At 44.2% G+C, this 22602-nt stretch overlaps 1 protein-coding gene across 3 annotated transcripts in view; it reads right to left on the bottom strand.

Moving 5' to 3' along the window:
* Positions 1 to 22602, bottom strand: part of LOC138259466 (uncharacterized) — a 221520-nt gene that overhangs the window by 48720 nt on the left and 150198 nt on the right. For 2 of the 3 annotated variants that reach the window (XR_011198740.1, XR_011198739.1), the window contains exons 5-7: positions 19871 to 19984; positions 10576 to 10641; positions 1678 to 1768 (exon numbers count right to left, since the gene is read on the bottom strand). The gene's annotated coding sequence lies outside the window, so the exon portion shown is untranslated. Of the gene's footprint in view, positions 1 to 1677; positions 1769 to 10575; positions 10642 to 19870; positions 19987 to 22602 lie in introns of those variants that run through there. The other variant, XM_069207227.1, reaches the window with a different exon arrangement.

The raw sequence follows: 22602 nt of genomic DNA, 5'->3' as shown, positions 1-22602 counted from the left end.
ACCGCTGGTGAAACTGAGTCCAGAATAAATTTGTTCAGAAGAATAGTCTGCTTATAAATGTACATATATAATATTGAAGCTCTGGGTTTGTGTACTGCATGCATAGCAAAAAGAGGATAACTTACTGTAGAACAGATTCAAATGGATGAAATCTCTTGTGCCATGAAACACCAGCAGTCAGACAAACAAAGGAGATTCCAAAGGGAATTTACAATAGCATTGGCAAGAGACAGGAACTAATAAAGCATGGAATATGGCCTGTTTTCAGCTCAGGCTCTAAACACTAAGGCAAGATTAAAGTAGTTATAAAGCAAAAACAACCAAACACTTGCCCTGAAGGGACTTACCGTGTACGTGCTCATTGTGAGGGAGTAAAATACAGTCAGGTACTGAAGGGAAGTAACTTGCGTGTGGATGTGCTCAGTGTGAAAGAGCAAAACGCAGACACTCAAAGTAAAGTTAGCCAGTGGCTGAAGTAGGCTGACCCACTACCCCTCGGTGCATGCTGTAGTGGGCGGAAGCAAAATGTGACTGACACTAAAACAGAACAATGGATGGAGAGAGGTGGCTGAAAGCCCCTTTAAGTAAATAGATCGTACGTATCATTTGAGCAAAATCAAAAGGTTTTGCCTAACGCCAGTCCTAAAAATGCAGCCAGTGTCCATTCATTCTATAAGAATCTGAAACGAAGAATAAATACCTTCGTGGCAGTGATATTTCAAGCATAAAACATTCACAATACTTCGAGTTGTCATTTGACCTTTAACAACACATGCTGCCTTACTGTCGGAATCTTTTATCGCCAATCCAGTATGGCCTTACTGGACAGCTGTGAAGATTCCTTTTAATGTATGCACCCTCGTCAACACCTGAAAGCGGCTGGTCTCACAAGGTGGTAATTAAAGTGCAACATAGTCATGCATAAGAGATGGCGTACTTAACAATGCCCGTCTCCAAGGCCAGGGCTCTGAAAAAGTACATATTTGTTTACAGTCGAGGTCTTTGGCGGAGAACCCTTGGGACAGCCTGCCCCCCATTTCCCCACTCTGGTAAGTACTGGATGTTTTCCTCTGGGGGAGACTAGTCCGACAAGTCACTTGAGAGGAGCTCCAAATGCTTTGTTTCCCCACCAGTTTTAGGGGAACACTAAATTTGCATTTCCACTTGCACATTTACCAATACCACGAGTACAGTAACTTAGGATGCAGGAATACTGCAGGATTACAAACTGGATCCTGAGATTCCCTTGACGAATTGGTAAACACTGTGGGGCTGGGAAACAGTGTTTGATGACACCTGATAATTCCCCGTTTTCCACCCCTCCAGTTTTACCTCCTGAAATGTGTGGCTGTGGGGGTTCTGCAGAGATGGCCCATCCCTACATTCCATGCATTTTCCAAAACAGTGTTTCAGTCCGAAACAGGAATTACATTGAACTCATAAAGAGGGTCAAAGTTGTTCCTCATTTAATGAAGAGACCAGTTCCCCTATCAAGTTTATGATGTGAGTGGTGGTTGGTAACGAATGCTTTCTTTTTCTTTCTTTACATTAAACACACAGAAGGAAAAATAACACCTTATACGATTCAGTAAGGCAGGTTTACTTTCAGATCGTGTCAAGCAGTGTGCATTTGACCCCGAATGTTACAATACAATACAATGCGAACATCTAAAGTACCTTTATGTACACTGGCCCCGAGTCCTTTCTCTTCCATCTTCTTTGCTGTTCGGTCGGAAACTGTGCTTCTCAAGCAGGTCAGAAACTGCTCCTGAAACAAGACAGGAGCGGAGGCCTTTCAGTGTGTGTCATCACTTTTCTGTTCGTCTGGACTAAAGTTTTCGATCATTATGACGTAGGCCCCGAGGCTGGTGCCCAAAAAGTGACAGTCTTGCTTTAAGCAAACCTTCTTAAGTTTAAGGGAATTCACTTTGTGTACATTCTATTCCATTGTTTTTGTTTACTCTGTGTGCGTCACAAAACAGGAAGACACACCGTGGGCTTACTGTACTCTAGGTGCTACAGGAATTGATCAATGAAACTGGATCACAAAAAAATAAATACATAATGAGGTAGCACGTTTGGACACTGGAACAGGAAAAACATCAGCAAGTTACACTTTATTCCCTCAAAACATCTAAAGCTTTGCTGGAGTAAATACGAAATCCGTCCAATCAGCATTTACGCAATACGCAATTTCCCCCCCACGGTGGCAGACATATTGTAATCAGGGCTCGTGCTCCATAAACAATCACCACACAATGAAAAAGTGGCTAAACCTCTGACATTAGTTATCTGGAGAACAACCATAATACCTAAGCACTCTAGGTTTGGTGTGACACCTTAGGCCAGACCTAAGGTTGTAAAAAGCAGCACTTTAAAATGGAGAGCCTGCTATGGATGTCAGCTATACCATCAATATATTTGGGGGCTATGGTTTGCAATATCTCTAGAAAAAAGTTAACAATTACTGGGCTGAATATTCAATGTGACAATGAGAAACAAGCACCGGGAAAGCCAACAGGTCTGGTATTGTCCACCAGTCTTTTGGCCATTCTTGTTTTGTTATGATTTCTGCAAACATTTATTGTTTGGGGAGCTGCTGGGCTATCATCAATCTAACAAAAAAAAAAACCACACAAAAAAAACCCAAAAAAGCCTACCATAGTACTCCCTATCACTGAAGAGAACTACTTTGTATGTGGCTGTGCTCCCCTTGTGAAAGGGCAGCATGCTGTAACTCATAGCTAATGGCTGAAGTGTACTGACACATTGCTCCTTGATGTATCCTTGAGTGGGTTGGAGAAAAATGTGAAAAACACAACCACAGACAAATGGATAAACTGTGGCTAAAACCCCCTCTAAGTAACTATGTCATATACATAATTTTAGTAACAACAAATGGTTTTGGGTAACACAGACCTAAAAAAGCCAATCGTTCTGCTGAGTGAAAAAGGTAGGGAGTGAGTGGGGAAAGTATGGAGAGAGAGAGAGAGAGAGAAAAAAGAGTGGAAGAAAAAGGAAGGAAAGAAGAAGGAATAAGCAAGGGAAGAAAAATTAAGGAAAGAAGCAAGAATAAGGAAGAGAAGAAAAGGAAGGAAATAAAAAGGAAGGGAAGAAGCAAAAGAAAGAAGGACAGAACACAGGAAGTAATTAAGGAAAGAAAGGAAAGAAGGAAGGAAGGAAAACAGAAGGAAGACAAGAAAGAAGGGAAAAAGAAAAGAAAAAAGCAAAGAAGACAGAAAGGAAGGAAAGAAGCCATGGAAGAAGAAAAGAAGGAAAAAATAAAGGAGAGAAGAAACAAAGAAAAACAATAAAGGAAAGAAAAAGAAAGAACAAAAGAAATGAAGGAAAGAAGCAGAGAACAAAGGAAGGAGAAAAGAAAAGAAAGAAGGAAATAGGAAGTCAGAAAGAGAAAGACAAAGAAGGAAAGAAAGAAAAAGTAAAGGCAAGAAGAACGAGTTACTTACCTTCGGTAACGACTTTTCTGGTGGATACATTAGCTACCTGTGGATTCCTCACCTCATGAATACTCCCATGGCGCCAGCATTCGACGGAAATCTTCTTACTAGTCTCTGCACGTCGACGAGGACGTCACTCTAGCCCACGCGATGCCGTCTGACGTCATACAGGCAATAAGAGGTCCTCGACGACGTGCGGACGTCAGTACCAATCATTTTTTACGTGCATGAGAACAACCAGGCAATGCAATGAAAGAGCAAGGCAACATCCATTATATTGTAAAAATACACAACATTGTATGAATAACTGTAAATCTTTTTATATACATATATATATAAAACTCTCTCTTTTAAAATATATACACACACCAAGTAAATACACAAAGATATATACATATATACATATATATAAATATATTATATACACATCTATTGCACCCTCAAAGACCAAGAGGAGCGCACTCAAGGATTACTTGGTAAGACCAGAAAGGCAACGGGGAGGCGGGTGGGACCGTGAGGAATCCACAGGTAGCTAATGTATCCACCAGAAAAGTCGTTACCGAAGGTAAGTAACTCGTTCTTCTGATGGATACAACTACCTGTGGATTCCTCACCTCATGAATAGAGTCCCAAAGCAGTACCACGCCCGGCGGTGGGTGCCTAAATGGTCAAACCAAGAAATCCTGCAGCCCTGACCGTGCAAAATGGCCGTCCCTTCTAACCTCAGAATCCAAACAGTAATGTTTTGCAAAAGTGTGAAAGGACGACCAAGTTGCGGCCTTGCAGATGTCGACCACAGGAACACCTCTGGCCAAGGCCGAAGTGGCCGACTTAGCTCTGGTGGAATGAGCTCTAATGCCCTCAGGAGGATCCTTCTTTGCCAAAGAGTAACAGATTTTAATGCAAAGAACAACCCACCTGGATAGTGTTCTCTTGTGGACTGCCTTTCCTCTCCTCTTGCCCACGTATCCAATAAACAGCTGATTCTCCAGCCTGAAATCCTTTGTTCTATCAATAAAGAAGCTCAACGCTCTCTTTGGGTCCAGACGGTGCAGTCTTTCTTCCTCTTTGGAAGGATGAGGCGGAGGATAGAACGTGGACAAAGTAATTGCCTGAGCCAAATGGAAGGGTGAAACAACCTTCGGGAGGAAAGCAGCCTTGGTCCTCAACACCACCTTATCCCCATAAAAAGTTGTATAAGGGGGCTTTACTGATAAGGCCTGCAACTCACTCACTCTCCTCGCTGATGTTATAGCTATCAGGAAGACTGTTTTTAAAACCAAATACCTCAAGGGGCAAGAATGCATAGGTTCAAAAGGGGACCCCATAAGGAAAGTCAGGACCAAGGACAAATCCCATTGCGGCATAACGAATGGCTTTGGAGGATATTGATTTAGAAGACCTTTCAAGAATCTGATAACAATAGGGGATTTAAATAAAGATGGTTGGTCTGGAAGACATATGAAGGCTGACAAGGCCGATAAATAACCCTTAATGGTAGCCACTGCACAACCTTTCTGCGCTAGAGACAGAGCAAAAGACAAAACATCCGATAGATGAGCATGCAAAGGATCAATCTGCCTCTCTCCACACCACGCAACAAATTTAGACCACCTATTAGCGTAGATAGATTTAGTGGAGTGTCGCCTGGCCGCTAATATAACATCCACTACCTCAGGCGGGAGAGAGAAGGAACTCAGGTTGCCCCGTTCAATCTCCAGGCATGTAGGTGCAGACTCTGGAGGTTGGGGTGTAGAACCTGCCCCTGCGACTGCGAGAGGAGGTCTGCCCTGGAAGGGAGACGGAGCGGCGGGCACATTGAGAGTTGGAGAAGGTCGGAATACCATACCCTCCTTGGCCAATCCGGAGCTATTAGGATGACTAGAGCCCGGTCCTGGCGAATCTTCCTCAATACTCGAGGAATCAAGGGTATGGGAGGAAACGCGTAAAGCAACTGGCCGCACCAGGTTATTTGAAACGCGTCCCCCAACGCTCCCTGCATCGGATACTGAAGGCTGCAGAACAACGGACAATGCGCGTTCTCTCGAGTGGCGAACAGATCTACCCGAGGAAACCCCCACCTCTGGAAGATTAAACGGACTTGATCTGGATGGAGACGCCACTCGTGGTCTGCCGAGAAGTGGCGACTGAGACTGTCCGCACGCACGTTCAAAACTCCGGCCAGATGGTTTGCTATCAAGCAAATCCGATGGTCCTTTGCCCAGGACCATAGTCGAAGAGCTTCTCTGCAGAGAAGGTACAACCCCCACTCCTCCCTGCTTGTTTATGTACCACATCGTGGTAGTATTGTCCGTTAGGACCTGTACCGACTGACCACGAAGGGAAGGGAGGAAGGCCTTGAGAGCCAGACGTACAGCCCGTAACTCTAACAGATTGATGTGAAACATCTGTTCCTCTGGAGACCAAAGACCTTTGATCTCCAGATCCCCCAGATGAGCTCCCCACCCTAGAGTGGAAGCATCCGTTATGACTGTGGCCACTGGTGGCGACTGCTGGAACGGCTTTCCTTGTGAAAGATTGTTGCTTGCAATCCACCACTTCAAATCCACAGCAGCATCTCTGGAGATCTTGACAGTACCCTCTAGATCCCCTCTGTGTTGAGACCACTGCCTTCGGAGGCACCACTGAAGAGCCCTCATGTGCCAGCGAGCATGCGTGACCAACAGAATGCAGGAGGCAAAAAGACCGAGCAGACGAAGGACCTTGAGGACTGGAACTACCGCTCCATTTTGAAACATTGGAACCAAATCCTGAATATCTTGAATCCGCTGAGGCGGAGGAAAGGCCCGACCCAATGTTGTATCCAGTACTGCCCCTATAAACAGGAGGCGCTGAGAGGGCTCTAGGTGAGATTTGGGCTCGTTCACCGAAAAACCCAGGTCGAACAACAACTGGGTTGTCGACTGCAGATGATGCGACACAAGCTCCGGGGACTTGGCTTTGATCAACCAGTCGTCCAAGTAAGGGAATACTGCTATCCCCTTCCTTCTGAGTTCTGCCGCAACCACCGACATCACCTTCGTGAAGACTCGAGGTGCTGAAGTAAGACCAAACGGAAGGACCGCAAACTGATAGTGTTGCGATCCCACCACAAACCGGAGATACTTCCTGTGTGACTTGAGTATCGGGATATGAAAGTAAGCATCCTGCAAGTCGACAGACACCATCCAGTCTTCCATGTTCAACGCCAAAAGCACCTGTGCTAGGGTCAGCATCTTGAACTTTTCCTGCTTGAGGAACCAATTCAAGATCCTCAGGTCCAGAATTGGTCTCAAACGACCATCCTTCTTGGGAATCAGGAAATACCTTGAGTAAACTCCTCGACCCCTTTCCTGCTCTGGGACCAACTCCACCGCGCCCTTGGAAAGGAGGGCTTGTACCTCCTGTTCTAGCAACAGGAGGTGTTCTTCTGAACAATAAGAAGGGCGGGCGGGATGAGGGGCGGGAACTCCCGAAAGGGAAGGGTGTAGCCTTTTCCCACAACACTGAGAACCCAAGTGTCCGATGTAACAGTCTTCCATTTGGTGAGAAAATGCTGTAATCTTCCCCCTACAGGAGAGGAGTGAGTGGGAAATGGTGGAAGCCTAAGGCTGCTTCCCCTGCTGCACCCCGCCAGAGGATGAGGAAGAGGCAGAGTGCTGCTGAGAGGCTCCTCTGGTGCGGACCCTACCTCTCCCCCTGAAAGATCTATAGGAATGGGAAGAAGCAGGTTGCTGATATCTCCCCCGAAAGGAAGAGGAGGAAGAGCCACGCCCAAATCCACGAAACCTCCTGAAGAATCTGGAAGAGGCCGTGGAAGAAGAAGCTTGGAGCCCTAACGACTTAGCCGTGGCCCTGCTTTCCTTAAAACGTTCCAAGGCCGAATCAGCCTTAGCTCCAAACAGTTTGTCCCCATCAAACGGGAGATCCAACAATGTGGACTGTACATCTGCAGAAAAGCCCGAGTTACGGAGCCAGGCCTGTCTCCTTGCCACCACAGTTGTGCCCATTGCCCTGGCTACCGAGTCAGTGGTATCCAGTCCCGTCTGGATAATTTGGGTCGCAGCAGCCTGGGCATTTGAGACAAGATCCAAAAGACCCTGGGGAAGCTCTGTAAACGAAGAGGAAATGTCATCCATCAGAGCATGAATATACCTCCCCAGGATACAGGTTGCATTGGTGGCTTTTAACGCCAGACTGCAGGATGAAAAAATCTTCTTCGACTGCGCCTCTAGCTTCTTTGAATCTCTGTCCCCAGGCACCGTCGGAAAAGAACCAGGCGCTGACTTGGACGAACAGGAGGCCTGCACCACCAAGCTCTCCGGCGTAGGGTGCCTAGATAGGAAACCAGGGTCAGTTGGAGCCGTCCGATACCTCCTGGACACGGCTCTGTGAACTGCTGGGGAAGATGCCGGCCTCTTCCACACCTCTAACACCGGATCCAGCAGAGCGTCATTAAATGGTAACAGAGGCTCCGCCGCGGCTGAGGCCGGATGTAACACCTCTGTTAAAAGGTTTTGTTTTGCCTCCACCATCGGCAAAGGCAGGTCCAAAAAACTAGCTGCCTTCCGTACCACTGCATGAAAGGAAGCAGCCTCCTCAGTATATTCCCCCGGGGACGAAAGGTCCCACTCAAGGGAAGTGTCCAGCCCACTGGCCGACTCCAGTCCACGCAGCCCATCACCGGAGTCCTCTAGCTCTCCTTCCTCTAGGGCTCGTTGGTACTCCTGCTCTTCTAATACACGGAGAGCACGTCTCCTTGAATGAAGTCGTTGCTCAATACGCGGAGTCGACAATGCCTCCGCCGAAGTCGAAGATCGGCGCCGATCTTCAGAAGCCACCGACGCCGCGTCCGGCGCCACAGGTAACTTCGGCGCCGACGGAAGAGCAGCTGAAGCAGATGGACCCACCGGAGTCACAGGCCGAAATCCCGACGTCGACGGGATGGAAATCCCCGGGGCCAATCCTTCTGAAGCCACCGGAGCGGCCACCGGCGCCGACACTGGCGCCGAGCCCACGTTCCCAAACGGGAGAAAGGGCATAAAGGGTGCCGGCCGAAGAGGCGCAGGATCACCCAAAGAAAAGGCCAAAGGCCCAGCCGGAGCACCCCCTGGAGCCATCTGTTGGAAGATGGCATACATCGCATTCAAGAATGCGGAACTATCGGCTCCAGGGGTGGGAAAAGCCGGATACTGGGGTGCCTGTCTCGGAGGCGACCCCGACGCCGGCCTCGGCGTCTGCGCCGGAGAAAACACTTGAGGCTCCAATACCTCAATCACCGACGCCTGTCCAGGTGAAGTTGGAGACGCCGGAGAGGGCAACGGCGTCGAAGGATGCGGCGTAACCGTGGGACTCACCTCCCATGTCCTTCGGCGCCGATCCGAAGACCTGGAACGAGTCTCCTTTGAATGACGCCGAGATTCTCTACGGCGCCGGGAGTCTCGATGACGCCGATGTCTTGGGGAAGAAGACTTCTTGTGATGTTTCTCCTTTGACTTGGCCATAAACAGCTTCGCCTCACGTTCCTTGAGGGCCTTTGGATTCATGTGCTGACATGAATCACAAGTCGAGACGTCGTGGTCGGAGCTCAAACACCAAAGGCAATCGGAATGAGGATCCGTCACCGACATCTTGCCTCCACACTCACGACAAGGCTTAAATCCAGACTTTCTCTGCGACATTATTACCACAGCGAAAGACTACGCAGCAAGATATACACTGTAACCGCAAGAGTAACAGTTGCTCCCTCGAAGATAACCGTTTCGAATGCACGGAAAAAAGGGAACTGACGTCCGCACGTCGTCGAGGACCTCTTATTGCCTGTATGACGTCAGACGGCGTCGCGTGGGCTAGAGTGACGTCCTCGTCGACGTGCAGAGACTAGTAAGAAGATTTCCGTCGAATGCTGGCGCCATGGGAGTATTCATGAGGTGAGGAATCCACAGGTAGTTGTATCCATCAGAAAAAAGAAAAGCAGGAACGAAAGGAAAAAAATGAAAAATTAAAGAAAGCAAGGAAAGAAAGCACGGAAATGAAAACAGAAGAAAAGGAAGGAAAGACAGGAAGGAAGGGAAGAAGGCAGGAAAGAAAATGAAATAAAGAAAAAGGAGGATTTAGGAAAAATCAAAGAATGAATGAAAAAGAGGAAAAATAAAGGAAAGACAAAAGAAAGCACAAATGAAGGGAAAATTAAAGAAAGGACAGAATGGAACGAACGCCTAACTGCCTAACACCAGTCCTAAAAATGCAGCCAGTGTCCAATTCATTATATAAGAATCTGAAACGAATAAGACCTTCGTAGCAGTGATATTTCATGCATAAACATTCACAATACTTCGAGTTGTCATTTGACCTTTAGCAACACATGCTGTCTCACTGTCGGAATCTTTTATCTCCGATCCAGTATGGCCTCACTGGACAGCTGTGATGATTCCTTTTAATGTATGCACCCTCGTCAACACCTGAAAGCGGTTGGTCTCACAAGGTGGTAATTAAAGTGCAACGACGCACTTTACAATGCCCGTCCCCAAAGTCAACAAGCATTTGCAATGCAACGGGTCTCGCATTTGCACGAGTTAGAGCTATTAGCGTTGTAAACTCCTAACCGGACCTTCCTTGCCACATAAACTGAAAATGAAAAGTAAACAGTTTCACATAAGGGAGCTGATTCACAGCGCTACGGCCGCCATTAGTACCAGCGTGAAGAGACACACAAAAGGAAAAGAACAGTGTGTGAGGACCCCTGATAATTCCCCATTTTCCACCCCTCCAGATTTTACTTGGTGAAATCTGTCTGGGTACTGCAGAGATGCCGTATTCCTACATTCCTTGCATTTTCCAAAACGGTGCTTACACTGAACTCATAAACAGGGTCAAAGTTTTCCCTCATTTAATAAACAGACTAGGTCCCCGTATGAAGGTTATGATGTGAGTGGTGGTTGGTAACAACCGTTCAGAGAATGCTGTCTTTTTTTTTTTTTTTTTTACTTTACGTTGAACACACAGAAGGAAAAATAACACATAATACGACTCAGTAAGGCAGGTTTACTTTCAGATTGTGTTGAGCAGTGCGCATTTGACCCCAAATGCTACAATACAGTGCGAACATCTAAAGTACCTGTATGTACTAAGGTCCTTGATGCTTTCTCTTCCATCTTCACTGCTGTTCGGTCAGAAACTGCTCCTGAAAAAAGACAAGCACACGCTTTAGATATAAACGGAGGCCTTTCAGTGTGCCTTGGTCATTTTTCTGTTCGCCTGCACTAAAGTTTTCCATCATTATGGCGTAGACGCGGAGGCTGGTGCCGAGATTTAAGGGAATTCTCTTTCTGAACATTCTGTTCCATTGTTTTTAACTCCCTGTGTGCCATAGTACAAGGAGACACACCCTAGCCTTATTATACTCTAGGTGATACAGGGGTTTATAGATTAAACTGGATTACAAGAAATAAATAAATAATGGGGGCACACCAGTTCGGATACACCGAAAGAGGGAAAACATGGCCAAGTTACACTTTACACCCTATTACGAGAGCAACAGTTTTGCTGGCCTAAATACTAAACCCGTGTACTCGGCATATAAACAGTGCACATTCTGCCAACCCCCTCCGCCCTCCCAACCAGGTAAGACATACAGTAATAAGGGCTCGTGCTCCAGAAACAATCAGCACACAATGAAATCTGGGGCTAAATCTTTGACATTAGTTATATTAAGGACAATCGTGTGACACCTTAGAGCAGACCTAAGGTTGTATACAGCAGCACTTGAGGACCTGCTATGGATGTCAGACTTACCATCGATCTACTTGAGGGCTATGGACTGCAAAATCTCTGGAAAAAAATGAATTACTCGGCTGAATATTCAATGTGACAATGGGAAACACACACTGGGAAAGCCAAGAGGTCAGGCATTGTCCATTAGTCTTTTGGCAATTCTTCTTTTGTTATGGGTTTTGCAAAGATTTATTACTCATGAAGCTACCAGGCAGTCATCCATCAAACAAAAAAAAACCTTGAGTAAAGTAAAAAATGTTTTTGGTTTAAACAAAAATACACATAGTACTCTCGGCCACCGAAGGGAACTACTTTGTGCGTGGCTGTGCTCCCTTTGTGAAAGGGCAGCATGCTGTAACTCATAGTGAAATCAGCCAGTGGCTGAAGTGGGTGGAATCATTGCACCTTGATGTATATTTGAGAGAGTTGGAGAAAAATGTGAATGACAACCACAGAAAAAAGGATAAATTGTGGACAAAACCTCATTGAGTAACTGACATACATAGAGTTTTAGTAATAACAAAAGGGCTTGGGTAACGGACCTGACAAAGCCAATCATTCTCATAGTAATAGAGGGAGAAAAAGAGAGAGACAGGAGTGGAAGAAAGATGGTAGAAAAGAAGGAAAAATAAGGCAGGGAAGAAAAAGGGAAAGACGCTAGAAAGAAGGAAGAAGATAAAGGAAAGAAAAAATAAGAAAAGGGAAGACGGAAACAAGAAAAAGGAGGAAGGAAATAAGAAAAAGGAGGAAGGAAATAAGAAAAAGGAGGAAGAAAATAAAACTGAAGAGGGAAATAAGAAAATGAAAGGGGAGAAGCAAAAATGAAGGCAGTAACAAAGAAAGGAAGGCAAGAAAGAAGGAAGGAAGGAAAGAAGGAAGGAAAGGAAAGAAGGAAAGCAAAGAAGGGAAAAGACAAAGGAAAAATAAAGATGACAAAGGAGAGAAGAAAAAGAAAGACAAAGTAAAGGAAAGAAGGAACAAAGGAAGGAATAAAGGAAACAAAGAACAAAAGAAGTGAAGGAAAAAGAGAAGAAAAAAAGAAGAAAGAAAGAAGGGAGGGAGGGAGGGAGGAGAAAAGAAAAACATAGGAAGGAAGGCGAGAGCCAGAAAGAGAAGAAAACACAGAAAGAAAGAAAAAGAAAAGAAAAGGAAAGCAAGAACGCAAGAAGGAAAGCAGTAAAGAAAGGAAAAAAATGAACAAAAGGAAAGCTGTAAAGAAAGCAGAAAAGAATGAAAGGAAGAGAAAGAAAGAAAAAATAATGAAAGAGAAAGGAAAGAAAAAGAACATAGGAAAAAAGGAAAGAGGAAGAAGTAAGGTAAGAAAGAATGACTGAATTGAGGAAAGATAGAAAAAAGTAAAAAAGCGAGAAAGAAAGCACAAAAGAAGGAACAAGGAATTAAAGAAGGAGAGAATGGAAAGAAGGAACGAAGGAATGATGGAAGAACAAAAGCAAGAAGCAGAATAAAATAAAAAATATGATGGAAAGGAAAGAGAAAGAAGAAAAAAGGACAGAAAGGAAGAAGGAAGGGATTTAAAAAATAATTCGTACAAGTACAACCAATAAAACGCAATAAAAGGCCAGTTTTCTTCCTGGGCAAAGTTTGTTAAAGAACCACTGGTGAAATTGAGTCAAGAAAAAACGGGTTATGAAGAATTGTCTGTTTATGAATTTACATTTATTTATATCATTGAAGTGTTTGGTTTGTATACCGCATGCATAATTAAAAGAGGATGACTTGTTACAGAACGGTTTCAAATGGATGCAAACTGCTGTGAAATACCAGCAGTCAGGTAACAGACTCCCAAAATGTTTACAACAGCATTGGCAGGACGAGGGAACTAATAAAGAGTGGAATGTGTCCTGTTTTCAGCTCAGGCTCTAAACACTAAGGCAACACTAAAGAAATTATAAAGCAAAAACAACCAAAACACTGGCCCTAAAAGTGTGTGGATGTGCTCTCTGTGACAGCAAAAAACAGCCTGGTACTGAAGGGAAGTACCTTGTGCTCCTTGTGAGTAAAATTAGCCAGGGGCTGAAGTAGGCTGACCCACTGCCCCACGGTGCATGCTCCAGTGGGCAGAAGCAAAATGTGAATGACTACAGCAGAAAAATGGATGAAAAGTGGTGGCCGAAAGCCCCTTTAAGTAAATATATTACTACAGATATCATTTTAGCTAAATCAAAAGGTCTTGGCTAAAACCAGACCTACAAATGCAGTCAGTGTCCAGTTCATTAAATACGATTCAGAAACAAAGAACACCTTCTTAGCAGTGACATTTCATGAGATAAACATTCACAATATTTCAATTTGTCATTTGTCCTTTAATGATGCATACTTCCTTAATGTTGAATCTTTTATCGCCAATCCAGTATGGCCTTACTGGACAGCTTTCAAGATTCACTTTAATGTATGCACCCTCGTCAACACCCTGCAAGCGGCTGATCTCACAAGGTGTTAATTAAAGTGCAACTTAGACATTGTAAACTACTCCATCACTTTTACATGACTATCTCCTCAGTCAAAGCTCTGAAAAATGATATATTTGTGTACAGTTGGAAGTCCTTTCCGGAGTACCCAATTTCACCATTCTGACAAGCATGGGATGCTTTCCTCCTGTGGGAGAACCGTATAGCAAGTCCCCTGAGGGGAGCTGCATTTGCTATGTAGCTTTTCTCCCTAGTTACAGTGAACACTACATCGGTATTCACGCACCAAAAATGACCAAATTACCAATAACACGGGTATTAGAAATTTAGGATGCAGGAATGGCACAAGATTACAAATTGTATTCTGAAATTCCCCTGAAGAATTGGCAATTACATGGGAACGGGGAGAACCGCGCTAGATACGCCCTTAAAATTCCCCATTTTCCAACCCTTCTTACCCCCAGATTTCACCCGCTTTTACCAGGTTTGGGTGTCGGGGTCATGCAGGGATGCTGTACTGGGGCATTCCTTGTATTTTCCTTGATTTCATAATAAGGGCCAAAGTTTCACCCACCTTTAAAAGGAGACTATGTACCCACATATCAGTCTATCGAGGAAAGAATATCAAAGTCATATAATATTGTGACCAGAATATCAAGGACCAAAACATCGACAGGTAAATATGTATATATTTTCTATTTCCAACTCTACATATAGGTCCCTTGACAACGCAGGTAGATATGGAGTTAAGAATAGTAAACCTCTATCTGTGAACTTAGAATCTCAATATTTTGGTCCTCGATATTCTGGTCATGATATTGTATGACCTCGATATTCCCTCCTCGAGATTCCAAACTCTAAGTATGCACAGGAACTGCAGTGATCTTCTCTGTGCCCTCTATGTTCTAATCTAGATTGTCTCTCGATAAAAGTCTATTGATGTTTTTTCCAGAAATTTCCATTTATGTGCCACTGTCAGCTAACAGACATTGCGGGATAAGTGAACTATTGAGGGAAGACGGCGAGTAAACTATGGTGGGAGTCTCCTTGGGAGAATGTAAAGTAATGTCAGGGAAAGCACCATGCTGAGGTAAAGATGTCTATTTAATAGGTCACTGGGGAGTACAGACACATATTATGCTGAAAACAAACAATGGCAAAGCCAGGAGGTCTCATCTTTGGGACATATACGACTTTCCAATGCTGTTGGATACAGTAATCACCCCCGATACAGTGCAGCACGGCCAAAGAGGTGAACAAATAATCTGGAATCACTTTGAAAGTGTGCATGCCACACACGTAGAAGCTTACAAAATCACATATGGGCGAACAAAAGCATGTTTTTCTTTTAAAGCAGGTGGTGGAACAAACATGGGAGGGTGCAGATGTCAGAAGGAACACAGAGGGAACAGAAGCAACACAGAAAGCGGCAGAGAAGCACAGAAAACAAGCACGAGAGAGCAACGTGGAGCTGGGGAGGAAGCACACAAGGGCGAGAACATAACAAACACAAGAGAACATACACAGAGCAGAGTGAAGGGGGAAGAGAAGCACACAGGAGAAATAGCTGAAAAACACATGCACTCTAGTGGAGTGCTTAACCAAGAAGACAAAAGTAGTGCCTGAAACGTGATCAGTGGAAGGACAAATATTGCAGCCACTGCCCAGGGAAGGGACAAACACGAAGAGGAAGTACAGCCAGCTCTGATTAACAAATAAAAAGAAAGCATAAGAGTGTGGAAGTAAAGTTAACGAATGGTAAGCAAATGGGTGGGCTCTTAGTCCGTTGTATGCTGACAAGAGTTCTTTTTCACAAACAGACCGCTTGTGCGGTCTGGTATGTGAGACATACTAAGTGCTGTGATTTTAGTGACGAAGAAAGAGTGGATGTAAACCACTCTGTAGTGGGCCATGAATGACATATTTGGTCAGTTGCTTCCCAGCTGAAAGAAGGTGTTAATGAGGGGCTTCCATATAACTCAAAATGTCAGACTCTCTTTTTTGACCGAGGGTCACACTCCGGACACTTTAAGGTAGCAAGTGTCCCCAAAACATGTTGGCAATAGTGTATTTAACAACAATGTTCAAATGACTAAACATGTTCAGAGATCTCAAGAGGCCACATTTTCTTTTAAACACTTTCAGACATTCCAGCAATTTTAGCCAACTGAAAATTGCATTTTCAGACTTCTAATTTTGCTTTTAATAACTTATGCATGGGCTCAAAAACTTCTGCATGCGTTCGGCAAAAAGCCGAGAATGGCTGGAAATGACACATGCAGGGGGGCCAGGTGCAGCAAGCATAGAGGATGTGACAAAATAAAAATGTAAGAATGAACATCAATGGATGCACACTGAATCCCTTTACACATTTTGGTATTTAGCTTTAATTTATTTCTACTTCACTTACGAGACTTATCACAAGAAAAAAGAAATATGAATATTACTTGTTAGAAAAAGCTTTGAATATGTCCCTCTATGTTAAGCAGCATTAAATATTTTGAAGATCACCTGTGTAAGCAGTGCACTGTGTGTGGCCTTTTCAAGATCTTACAGGAGACATAAGTGGAGATTTGAATATTTCCTGCCAGGTTAGTTTGGCTCTTCACACATCCACCAGATATACTGCATGTCCCCTACTGCGCAATATCCTCTTCAACCAGTTGGGAGATCCAAGGCATACATACTGCCAGACAAAATATTTTCCTCTGCACTATAACGTGAAACGCTTCTTTTAAGGTTGAGTGCGCAAAGCTCTCTGTCCCTGTTGTAATCTTTCTATGGGCTTGTAACCACGCCCATCAGTTTGGTTGGTTTGTGGGCTTGCCTTTTAAAATTCACTTGATTTCATTAGTGAAAGGCATGCATAAGTCATGCCTTTTCTGGTGTTTAGTCCTCCTCGAGCGCACCAGCCAACTACTGAAAACATACAAGGCTCCATGTTTTCCATATGATTTCTGGACTACTTTTTCCTTTTATTTCGTAGGCAGCATGATCTCGCTGGCCAGTAGTCGAGCGTTTTGCATGACTTCGACCCTGTTGCATGGATAATTTCACTTTTGCCAGTTACATGGATAATTGGACATTTGCCAGTTACGTCTGACTGCGAGCGAACTTCTGTTTCCTTCTGCTTTGCTCTTATGGCAACCGTCGGCTCGCTTAAATGAAACTGTTTTACTTTTCATTTTCTGTTTATGTGGCAAGAAAAGTCTGGTTAGGAGTTTACAACATTAATACCTCTAACTCGAGTAAATGTGAGACCCAATGCATTGCAAATGCTTGTTTATTTTTAGGCACTGGTGGAAGATTTATGTGTTTGCTCCAAAATACGCTGTCATGCCCGGCTCTACTCCCACCCTTGATTACATATTTAAACTTGTTTACTATCTCAAAGACTGTGTACTCCCTTGAGAGAAACGTGCCAAGTGAGTGATGTGAAAATATGGTTTTGGCTGTGGTCAGGGACCATAAGCCTAGTTTACAAATCTTCCCTTTGGCGATTCAATGAAAAATCTGCAAGTAGAGCACCCCTCAAAGTCCTAGGAGTTACGCAAGTGGAAAGGATCTGCCTATCAAGTATAGAAGCTTCATAATCTGGACGGCGGATAGAAGTGTGGATTATCCAACAGCAAAAGGAGAGGAAAAGAACAATCTGACCTAACCCAGCAGCGAGTGTCTGTATTACAGTATTGTGTGTGAAGAGGACTGTATTTAGGTGGGAGCCGCAATAAGTGCAGTAACAGCGTTTTGACAAAGTGCTGTTACTAAGCCATCCTCTATTCTCCATTTTAAACTACCACTTCTAGACCTGCTTTTAGGCTGGCCTGAGTCATCCATCTTTCCATAAAAGGGGTCCTTAAGCAACCTGTGTTGGGTGCCCAAATTCCGGTCAGCTTTGCATCCTTGGATGCTGTTTAGCCTAGAATCTGGAAAGATTTATTTGTTGAAGGAACTGCCCCAGGGACAATTGGCAAGACTGAGCCACACATAAAAAACTGTGTAGAAAATTAATTAACATAAGCTGTCAACCCTACTCCAACTAGCATACGTCCAGATAGTCTCTTGTTTGGTGCTGATTAACCGTATTGAGAAGGATGTCTTGATTTGCTTTTTATATAAATGGAATGTAGTACTCTCCACATATTATTCGAGAAAATTCTTGCTTTATCAAGCCAGGACTAGATCCCTCCCAGGAGAATTTCTTCATTACATAACATAACATATTTGTGAAGTCATGGAGTTGAATTGGATCACTGGCCTCATAGGGTCGCAGTTCGGTCAAAGACTTAAACATATTGTTGCTCAAGCTCAGATGCATTTTTCTTAGTGGGGATGCTTCTGATGAATAAGTTGTCCCTAACATCTGCATTCACCACCTTCTCTATGCGCTTCTCTTGAATATCTTTTCTCTCGATTTTAGGCTTCAGCATCTCCCCTGGGTTCCTCACTGTTTATACTTTCTATCAAATCTCCAAGCCTGGTTTGGCGAGGTTGGTTTTGATGGCAGCCAGGTCACAGTCAGTGGAAAGTTGCAGGCCTCTGCTGTGTGCCATCAGCCATGGCAAATGTGGCTAAGCCAGGTCACCTCGAACCTCAGCTTATGGACAGACTTTCCAAAGTAATGCCTTAACCCCAAAGGGGTCACCACTGTGATCTCCTCAGTTCAGTAACACTGATCACTGCAGTAATAGGCTTCCACTATTTTACAGAAATCCAAGATCTCTCTGTGGCTCTGCAGCTCGAAGAGCTGCCATACATGTCCAGTATCAAAGTGTGAGACAATGCACTAGTGGGGGCAGAGAACTTCTAACAAAAGGTGCTCTCCTTGCTCACCAAACCCCAGGTCTTTAACGTTCCACTAGCAGTCACACTCCACGTCGCAACAGTGGGGTTTTTGTCAGAACACTGGCAGGCACAAGAGATGGTAAATACTTTACTCATTGCTACTTTATGGAGCAAAACATTCCTGTCTCTGGCACTCTGCCACCACCACCACAGTATAATCACTTTAGGTACGTTTACACCTTTGAATTACAAGGTGTCCAGAAACTTGAAATAAATAAATCCCAGATGCTCCAATAGATGCTAGCCCTCCTCTTCAAACCTTTTCACCAACATGCCTCAAACGGAATTAGCCTACTGGTCCTCCATGTTTAAGTAATCTGTGCTTTCCTTCAATACTGGATCCGCCCATTTCCCTAGGAATGTGCTAAAAATGATGTGAATTTGCATTCATGTATGTAAATGAGGGATTGAAGTATCTTTGCGTTTGTAGACTCAAGGTAGTGGGGTGTTATTAGGAACGGCTGTCCATCTTTCTGACAGATTTGCTCTCCCTTTACTTTTGCATGTGTCTGCTGCCTCCCCTTCCTACCCACCTCCTCTCTGCCAAGTCTAGTGCTGCTAGTATTATGAGCTTCTAGGTAGGAGTGACAAATGCAACATTCAACATTTACACTCAAGTCAGTGAGAATCCCAGAGCCGTAAGGACGTCCAGATTATGAAAACACTAATGGGTCTTTATGATGGTAGGAATGCATTATACAACTGCATGTAACTTAAGACTTCAGGGCTACAAAGGAGTGGGATGGAGACCTTGGACTTTTCACTTACTAATTTGAGTGAGTTCCAGGTGTTCAGCTATGGCATGCAACAAGATGTCAATGTATCATGGGAGATCAAGAACATGCCCTCTTTCTTGGATCAAGGATTAAGGAGATGGGCTCTACAGCCACCATCCTATCAACATTTCTACCCCAATTCACACTCTCTCCAATGCTCATCCTTCACAGATTCTTAAAACATCCTTAGGGTCCAGAATTTGAGGTTCTGGCACCAATCCTTTGGAAAATTCTTTCATCAGCTCTCATAGAAGAACATGACCATCTCCAGTTTTGACCCAACCTGAAACCCCTGCTCTTCAACCTGACCTGAACTCTTATTTGCGTTAGCATACTTCCCACCATTGCACACTTAGCGGTCTGCCTTTTCGGTTCTCCCTACAACCACATGCAGTCTTGCCCTCTTGTCCAACAAATGCACAATAAATAAATACCAATAAACAAATACTAATAACATGGGTAGTTAATTCTTCTCTTTCCAGGGAACATCAATCATCAACTATGCCTAAAGACCCATACTCAGTTTAAGATGATGGAAATTTTGGCTAATTAGATCAATATGCGGACCTGACAAAAGCGATTATCTTACCTTTTTTGTTTGAAAAAAATCACATCTGATTCCATCGGCGGCGATACCATAAGAAAAGACATTAATCTTCTGTTGACAAAGCATTTTTTTCTTTAGCAGTGGATGTAGTTCTTACTGGAAAAAGGGATGGGGAGGACAAACACGTTACGTCGATCTTCATTCTCTAGCATTGTTATTAGTTATTTCAGTTTCTAACGGAAAAAAACCCAATGCATTTTAGTTTATCATTTTCTTTGAGGTATTTGCTGAAATGTCCTGCATTCAAATTATAGCTGGCCGAAAAGGCAGGGGTCACCGAGGGTGAAACACATGATTTGGGACCACTTACAGCATGGGCACGGGAAAGGAGTAGGGGAGGTGGGGGGGGGGGGGGGGACCCTCCAAACTGTGCAGCAGTGTACCCCCATGAGACTTATAACCGAAAGGATATATAACATAGAGTATCATAAAATCAGAATACATAATAATTAAATCATTCATCCTTCAGAAACACAGTATTGTCAATCATGGTGGCATCTTTTTCGCCATTCCAGTATGGTCTAACTAGACTACTGTAAAACGATGCCATTTAATGTATGCACCCTCGTCAACACCGTGCAAGTGGCTGATCTGCAAGATGGTAATTAAAGTGCAACTTTTACAGTAAAACTCATTTCTTACAAAGCTTACCAGAAACTTTTGATTATGTAAGTAGAGAAAACTCTTGAGCAGTACCCCCATTCTACCCTACCCCAGATTTCATCATTCTTCCACACCAGGTAGACCTGTCACAAACCTCCTGACAAAACATCCATAAATTCAATGTTTCCGTAACATAATTATACGCTGAAGGAAAAGGGATGTGCACACAGTGCAATCCCTTCACAAGGAGAAACTGTGTCCTCTTGACCACTCCCTGATGCAACTGGTGGTTGGTGGCAACCAATGAATAAATAATGGATGGATCCAGCAGAGGCCCTTCAACACGCAGGCATAATAATGCCTAATGTCCCCCCTCCCGCCCTGTTTAAAACCCTGACTCTTTTTTCTTAACTCCACCTCTCACTTGCCTCCATAGGTGGGAGGAAATAAGTCTGCAAGTATATGTGTACTTTAGATGTTACATTATTGTTTCCCCAGTTTGTGGCCCTGGAGGTTGGTTACATGTTTCTGGCAACTGTATTCTACTCTCGGCATTTCAATCCTGCTGCCCATTACGGCTTCACCACTTTGAAGTCCAGTGTATCTTAGTATGTTTAGTGCCCGAACCGGATGTGCAAAGGTACAATGGAACACAGCAGAGACCTATCATGTTTTAACTTAGTGACTTGGGTATTACTAGATCAGCTTGTGCCTTGTAGTAAGATCTCGCCTCACAAAAAAAGCCAACGTCATGGCCTCCTGCTCACACCAGAGTCAGAGAAAAAGCTATTTTTATCAACCCCAAGCAAACTGATTCTGTGTCAGGACCAGATGCGAAGATTAGGCATTCAACTTAATTTACTTCAATACTCTGGAAGTATTATTACAAGATCCAACACAATTAACTAACACCAGATTAAAACAAATTTAGAGAAGCATGTGAAATAACTACAACACCAGAACCACCTTCCTCCATAACCTGAGCGGTTTCCCTGTAGAAGGCTTCTTTTCTGCCTACTCTAGGCGCATTCAGTACCTCTCAAGGGTCTCGTGCGAGTAGTGATATTGGCTTGACTTCCCCTTGCTGTTTAACAAACGTCCTCTGTTTCAGGTGGTTCTCCACTGTGGCGGAACGTCAGTGCAGTTACTATTCTTTATAGTTGCGGTGTGGCCCTCCTCCAACCAGAGGACACTGAGAAGCAGGTCTTTTAGAGCAACGCTCGTGTGGGAGGCAGAGTAACTTTGGCAGTGGTTGTCGCCACACCCCCGTTGTATCCAGTCTTCGGAATTACTGAATAGTGTTTACACTCCTCTGTTCTGTTTTATGCTACGGAGACTAACAATGGCCTCATTTTAGCACAGTACGCATGTGGCGGCCGGTGATGCTCCCCTGTTCTTACTTGGAGTTGTCTGATTGATGGTCGGAGTAGACTGTACAACTGGTAAACAACCCTGTTTTTTTTCTTTTCTTTTTTTTAAGCTTGTCTGGGCTCTAAGCATCATGGCAGAAATGTATGAAGAAGAGCTCTATGAGGAGTGCTTTTAGTACCCAAAAATGTTCTCACTAAAGTCACGGACTTTTCAGAGAGGAGGATGGTTTTTGAGGTCTTACAGCCACTGGCCAGAACGCTGACGTCTCTGGCAGCCTACTACCCAAATTCTTCTCTGTGAGTGGGAGAAGCACCTTGGCAGATTCCTCAAACTACAACCCCAAGATGCTGACAGTTCAACTGCAGCAAATAAAAGGCTAAATTGACTGCCAAGCAGGCTGGGGAAGACCACCATGATCCACCCTGCAGGTAACTTTACCCTCCTTGCTGGACACCGTTTGGGATCCTGTCAGTAAGGGCCAAGGCACTGACACAGGTTTGATGAAGAGTTTGGTTCTAGTCGAAATGACGACCGTCCGCACCACGCAAGCACCTACAAGTAGTGAACCCAGTTTTTTTTCACCTAAGGACCTGGATATTTTGGACCCAGAAGATTTCTACCACCCCAGGTCCTCACAATGGTCCTCCAATAGAGAAAGTAGCCAAATATTTGGTGCACATTCTAATGAAATCTTTCAATAAGAGGTTCAGCGGCCACCTAATGGTGGAGGGCCCACACCT

This window comes from Pleurodeles waltl, chromosome 9 (genome assembly GCF_031143425.1).
Source record: "Pleurodeles waltl isolate 20211129_DDA chromosome 9, aPleWal1.hap1.20221129, whole genome shotgun sequence".
Lineage (NCBI taxonomy): Eukaryota > Metazoa > Chordata > Amphibia > Caudata > Salamandridae > Pleurodeles > Pleurodeles waltl.
Note: the sequence above shows the minus strand (reverse complement) of the source record. Positions and strands in the feature narration are given on the sequence as shown.